The 7013-nt window shown below is 37.8% G+C and overlaps 1 pseudogene; it reads left to right on the top strand.

Annotated features, from left to right (window-relative positions):
* The first annotated feature begins 4120 nt into the window (after positions 1–4120).
* Positions 4121–5041, top strand: LOC113878581 (annotated as a pseudogene).
* The last annotated feature ends 1972 nt before the right edge of the window (positions 5042–7013 follow it).

Here is a 7013-nt window from a genome sequence, read left to right as displayed (position 1 = left end):
TCTCCAACACCACAGTTCAAAAGCATCAATTCTTCGGCGCTCAGCCTTCTTCACAGTCCGACTCTCACATCCATACATAACCACAGGAAAAACCATAGCCTTGACTAGATGAACCTTTGTTGGCAAAGTAATGTCTCTGCTTTTGAATATGCTGTATAGTTTGCTCATAACTTTCCTTCAAAGGAGTAAGCATCTTTTAATTTCATGGCTGCAGTCACCATCTGCAGTGATTTTGGAGCCCAGAAAAATACTAACACATATATATGGAATTTAGAAAGATGGTAACGACAACCCTGTATGCGAGACAGTAAAAGAGACACAGATATATAGTGCCAGGAGCTGGCATATTGCATATTGAGTGCATATTGCATATTGAGTGCATATTGCATATTGAGTGCAGCACTTTCCACAGCATCATCTTTCAGGATCTGGAATAGCTCAACTGGAATTCTATCACTGCCGGGAGCCAGCATGAGGAATTCTGCCCGTGGCAAAAGTCATGAGGAAGGAGGTTTGGCATATGCAAAGGCAAGATCGAGCCTCAGGAGTCCCCCTGGAAATTCTCGAGCATCTACCCCCAAAACCAGAGTCTGCCTACTTTCTGCTTTGTGCTTTCACCTACACCTCTGACTTTACGGGGGGCTGTCCCCTACTACCTCTCTTTGAAAAAAGAGTTAGCTTACAGCTTCAGTTAATAATTCCTGGGTGTGACAGTGTTTCAACCTACAAACTTCTTTGGAAATCCTCTAGCCTGCCTGAATAGGTTTTTCCAGCCACATGTGATTGTTCAGAGCCTCCCAACTGTGAGAGGCATGAGATGTTCTAAACTGTCTAAATACAGATTCCTTTGAGCAGTTAAAAGATTGATTAGAAATTGTATTGGTGAAGGGTTTTTCACTTGTTGGGCCAATGTTTGCTGTTAAGTCTCCGTATCCCTTACCTGCTGTGTCCCTGGCAGTGCATTGATTAATATAATTGGTGTAAGTAGTAGCTTTAATATTTGTAACCTTGGACCCTTGAGTTAATTCTTTTTTGTTGTAGCCCACCACACCTTTGCCCTATAGGAATGCAACTTTAATGTTTTTGGAGGGTGGCGCCTGCCTAATCCCCTTTAGAGAAAAATAAGTTTTCTGAAGAAAGGGTCTTAAAATGTTAACAGGCCTCCAGGCCAGAAGATGATGTAAATCACCTAAACTTTTGCATATGATAAGTTTGCAGGAAGAAAGCCTGGCTTGCTGCCTGACTCTACCCCTTCCCCCATTATCCTCTATGCATAACTTAAGGTATAAAAACTACTTTGAAAAATAAAGTGTGGGCCTTATTCACCGAAACTTGGTCTCCCCATGTCGTTATTTCTCTCACCTTCTGGCTGAATTATTCAGCCTCTTTTCTCCACTGAATTTTCCTACTGAGCTATCCTCATTCTATTACTCTTTATATCTTTGATGAATATTTAAATAAATAGGTCGCCTATGCTGTCTCACCTTCGAATACCCTGGATCAGCCGGGGCTGGACCCCGGCAGTATAGAAAAGTCTTTTGGACTCTGTGGGAGAGGGAGAGGGAAAGGGAGAGGGTGGGGTGATTTGGGAGAATGGCATTAAAATATGTATAATATCGTATAAGAAATGAATCGCCAGTCCAGGTTCAATGCAGGATACAGAAGCTTGGGGCTGGTGCACTGGGATGACCCAGAGGGATGGTATGGAAAGGGAGGTGGGAGGGGGAACACATGTACACCCGTGGCGGATGCATGTTGATGTATGGCAAAACCAATACAACATTGTAAAGTTTAAAAATAATAATAATAATAAAAACACCCAGGACCAATCTCCTTTAGAATAGACTGGTTGGATTTCATTGCAGTCCAGGGGCCTCTCAAGAGTCTTCTCCAACACCAGGAAATGCAAATCAAAACCACAATGAGGTACCATCTAACAGCGCTCAGAATGGCTGCTATCCAAAAATCTACAAACAATAAATGCTGAAGAGGGTGTGGAGAAAAGGAAACCCTCTTACACTGTTGGTGGGAATGCAAACTAGTACAGCCACTATGGAGGACAGTGTGGAGATTCCTTAAAAAACTGGAAATAGAACTGCCTTATGATCCAGCAATCCCACTGCTGGGCATACACAGCGAGGAAACCAGACTTGAAAGAGACACATGTACCCTGATGTTCATCGCAGCACTGTTTATAATAGCCAGGACATGGAAGCAACCTAGATGTCCATTGGCAGATGAATGGATAAGAAAGCAGTGGTACATATACACAATGGAATATTACTCAGCTATTAAAAAGAATGCCTTTGAATCAGTTCTAATGAGGTAGATGAAACTGGTGCCTATTATACAGAGTGAAGTAAGTCAGAAAGAAAAACACCAATACAGAGTATTAATGCATATATATGTAATTTAGAAAGATGGTAATGATGACCCTATATGTGAGACAACAAAAGAGACACAGATGTAAACAACAGACTTTTGGACTCTGTGGGAAAAGGCAAGGGTGGGATGATTTGAAAAAATAGCATTGAAACATGTATATTACCATATGTGAAACAGATCACCAGTCCAGGTTCGATGTATGAGACAGGGTGTTCAGGGCTGGTGCACTGGGATGACCCTGAGGGATAGGATGGGGAGGGAGGTGGGAGGGGGATTCAGGATGGGGAACACAGGTACACCCATGACTGATTCATGTCAATGTATGGCAAAAACCACTAGAATATTGTAAAGTACTTAGCTTCCAATTAAAATAAATTAATTAATTAAAAAGAAAGAAAGCTGTGATACATATACACAATGGAGTATTACTCAGCCATTAAAAAGAATATATTTGAATCAGTTCTAATGAGGTGGATGAAACTGGAGCCTATTATACAGAGTGAAGTAAGCCAGAAAGAAAAACACCAATACAGTATACTAACACATATATATGGAATTTAGAAATATGGTAACAATAACCCTGTATACGAGACAGCAAAAGAGACACAGATGTATAGAACAGTCTTTTGGACTCTGTGGGAGAGGGAGAGGGTGGGGTGATTTGGGAGAATGGCATTGAGACATGTATAATATCATATATGAAACAAATTGCCAGTCCAGGTTCGTTGCAGGATATAGGATGCTTGGGGCTGGTGCACTGGGATTACCCAGAGTGATGGTACGGGGAGGGAAGTGGGAGGGTGTTTCAGGATGGGGAACACGTGTACACCTGTGCTGGATTCATGTTGATGTATGGCAAAACCAATACAATATTGTAAAGTAATTAGCCTCCAATTAAAATAAATAAATTTAAATTAAAAAAAGCATGTACTGTCCTTCATCTCATTTCTGTTTTATAATTTTAAAAAACTTTTAAAATATGAATTAATTCAAATGTATATGGTACATTCTGTTGTCTTCACTGTCTTTTAGCTTTTTTCTTTCACTGGTCAAGAGAGTTATCTTTGACAACAACCAGTCTACAAAGAGACAATAAGGAATGTGAAAGAGAAGTAATTTCTAGAATAGAAGAAGTTATAATTTCCTTACTTCATATCTCATCAAACATTAAGTACACGATAAACTAAAACAGGTAACAAAATCACTTTTTATTAATACTAGTCAGTGATGTACTAGCTACTTCTGGAACTAAGATGAAGATTCTTCAACTAATCATGTTTTTTGAGAAACATGAATTGTAATCACTTTCTGTACTCAACTGAATATATTCAAGCATAGCAAATGCTTAGCCTTAGGTCTTAGAGTATGCTCTCTCCAACACTAGTGTCTCTTCCATATGGTTTTGAACTGGTAAAGAAATGTAAATTCATTCAGATCTATGCCCTGACATAAAAAAAAAAAAAAAAAAAGTAAGGCTCAGTGAAGAGCTTGTAGAAAGTAATGTACTTCATAAATGGCATCTAGATTTATATCAAATTTTCTCAAAGATCTTTTTCAGATAATTTTAATTACTGCAGAATAGACAGCTATGCCTCTCTAAAGAGGGATGCATGGCTAGAAAATTTCCTGACTATAAAAAGATTATTACAGAAAACAATGTTCTGCCTTATTTTACAGATGTACAAAGTGTTACCACATGCAAGTGTAATTGTCTTGATCATATTCTCAAAAGTTTATGCAAGAATAAAGAAGAATGGATAGAGGGAATTGCTCCTCCTTGACTGAATTCATTTTCTTGGAAATTACTGACCACACTGAGATCAAAGTTATCCTATTTACAATTATTTCTCCTTGTTTATCTCATCAGTCTTCTGGCAAATCTTGGAATGATAATCCTGATTAGGATGGATCTCCAGCTGCACACACCCATGTACTTTTTCCTCAGCCACATCTCCTTCTGTGACATCTGCAATTCCACAGCAATTGGGCCGAAGATGCTGGTGGGCTTATTTGCTAAGAACAAAACTATCCCCTTCTATGACTGTGTTCTGCAATTCTTGGTCTTCTGTATCTTTGCAGATTCTGAGTGTCTCCTGCTGGCAGTGATGGCCTATGAGTGGTACAAGGCCGTCAGCAGCCCCTTGCTGTGGGGTGTGCTTCCTGCTCATGGCAGGGGTTTACATGGTGGGAATGGCAGATGCTCTGATACACACAACATTAACATTCTGTGGGTCAAATGAGATTAACCACCTTTTTTTGTGATGTTCCTCCTCTCCTATTGCTATCTTGTTCAGATACACAGGTCAATGAGTTAGTGATATTAACCGTTTTGGGCTTCATTGAACTGAGTACCATTGCAGGAGTTCTCGTCTTTTATTGTTATATTATCCTTTCAGTCTTGAAGATCCACTCTGCCGAGGGGAGGCTCAAAGCTTTTTCCACCTTCACCTTCCACCTAACTACTGTGCTAATCTTCCAGGGAACTCTGTTCTTCATGTATTTCAGGCCAAGTTCTTTCTACTCTCTAGATCAAGACAAAATGACCTCGCTGTTTTACACCATTGTGATTCCCACATTAAACCCTCTGATTTACAGCCTAAGGAATGAAGATGTGAAACAGGCCCTAGTAAAATTGAAAACTAAATTGCATTTTTAAATATTTATATCATATGTATGTGTACATCCACACACACACATATATATATAGTACTTGTTTAATTAAAAAATATAAGACATAACACGTGAGAAACATAAATTTCTCAGATTCCTAAATAAAGAAGTATTTGGATTAAACCTCAATCCTAAAATATATTACAATTCCCCTCACAAGTCTGCTTAGTGTGTGTCTAGAATTTAAATGTTACACTGTTTTTTAAAAAACGTTTGACTTTTCTAATTATGGTAATTTTTGTTTCAGTTTTTCATTCAAATACTATTTCAATTTCCCTAAGACTTATTGTGCTTTTATTGATCATTTTCAGCGCTTATTTCCTTTATATGTTGTAGTACATCTTGTAGATAGTGTACTAAAAGTTGATAGTGTTAATATTAAACATTAAGGAATAAAACATTCAAATAATTCATAATAAGCCTTAAAATCATCATGAAATAAAAATTGAGGGCTGTAAATCTAAATGCAAAATGTCTAAAACTATTATAAAAGATATGGCCATATATTTGAAGGACAATAAGCTATGGAGAGACTGTTAATTATCCATTGAAATTTTAAAACCTAAAAACCAATGATTATCTTAAGTTTTCTAGTTGCCATTCTAAAATATCCTTATGTGAATGTATTTCAGAATGAAAATAAAGTCAAACAATTTATTCTGTTATTCAAAATGTCGTTTGTGAGACTTTATGGCATATTGGGCTTTCCAGATGTCTCAGTTGTAAAGAATCTGCCTGCCAATGCAGGGGATGAAGGAGACATGGGTTTGATCCCTGGGTCAGGAATTCCCCCTGGAGGAGGAAATTACAACCCACTCCAGTATTCTTGCTTGGAGAGTCCTATGAAAAGAGGAGTCTGGCAGGTGACAGTCTATAACATTGCAAAGAGTCAAACATGACTGAGCTCACACACATGCATGGCATATTAGGAAAAATTCCCATGGTGGAAAAATACTGCAACTAATTCTTATTTTAGATAAAGATTTATTGGCTTCTAATCTTAGCATATTTTATCATTTTTATAAACACTTTTGGAACTGTTGCTTATAAAAAGCAGCTTGACCAAAGCACTGTCTGAAAGTTAAAGTCTAAGACAAATAGGGCATCAGTGGATTGTGATGTAACATATTATCTAATTAATCCATCACTATTCATATGACAGATATTTGTTACAGTATCTAAAGACTGATGTGGTTTGCATATTGGTCCGTTTTATTGGATCTAATGTAAATGTTATGAAAAAGAAAGAAATTTGAGCCCATCAGTTGATAGCCAAAAACAGAATTGCAGCAAACAACATCTAGATAATATCTGGCTTTCATGTCTGGAATTACAGAGGTTAAAGATGAAATTATGGGAATACTTTTTAGGGAATGTATAACTCAAATAGAAGTTTGGACATGGTGTGTAAAGACTCCTATAATGGCATTTTCTAGAAATAGGGAGCAACATATCAAAAGGCTCTGATGTATTCTAGCCAGTCTACTTCAGTGTTCATCACAATTGTTCCTTTTCTCTATATTACATCCCTCTGACATATCACCGATCTTGCTGGAAAATATCTTTGTTCAAGTGCAGTATTATCAGTGACAGTGGATAATGTGTCAATATTATAGTCAAGTTTCCATTCTGAGTCCCTTTCTTCATCCTTGAATTTAAATTCTTAATGGTAAATGTGGCTTGATGATAGACTCGATTACCTATACAACACAGAGAACAGAAAGATACTTAGTGGACATAGGCTCTAAAACTATATTTGATAGAAAGAGAGCAGTAGTAATGTTCAATAAACAAATACATAAAAGGGTTTCTGTTTAAGCTGGAGGGAGTGACGTTTAATCTCACTGGAAATCTCTCTCCCCAGTTAGAAACATTCTTTGGACCAGGTAATGATGCCACTCTAAATGGAACGCATCACTCTCCCTTTGTATCTCTCAGATCCCCCTGTGTAAAATGGG

The sequence above is a fragment of the Bos indicus x Bos taurus genome, chromosome 19 (genome assembly GCF_003369695.1).
Source record: "Bos indicus x Bos taurus breed Angus x Brahman F1 hybrid chromosome 19, Bos_hybrid_MaternalHap_v2.0, whole genome shotgun sequence".
Taxonomy (NCBI): domain Eukaryota; kingdom Metazoa; phylum Chordata; class Mammalia; order Artiodactyla; family Bovidae; genus Bos; species Bos indicus x Bos taurus.
The sequence above is the reverse complement of the archived record's forward strand: the minus strand, read 5'-3'. Positions and strand labels throughout refer to the sequence as shown.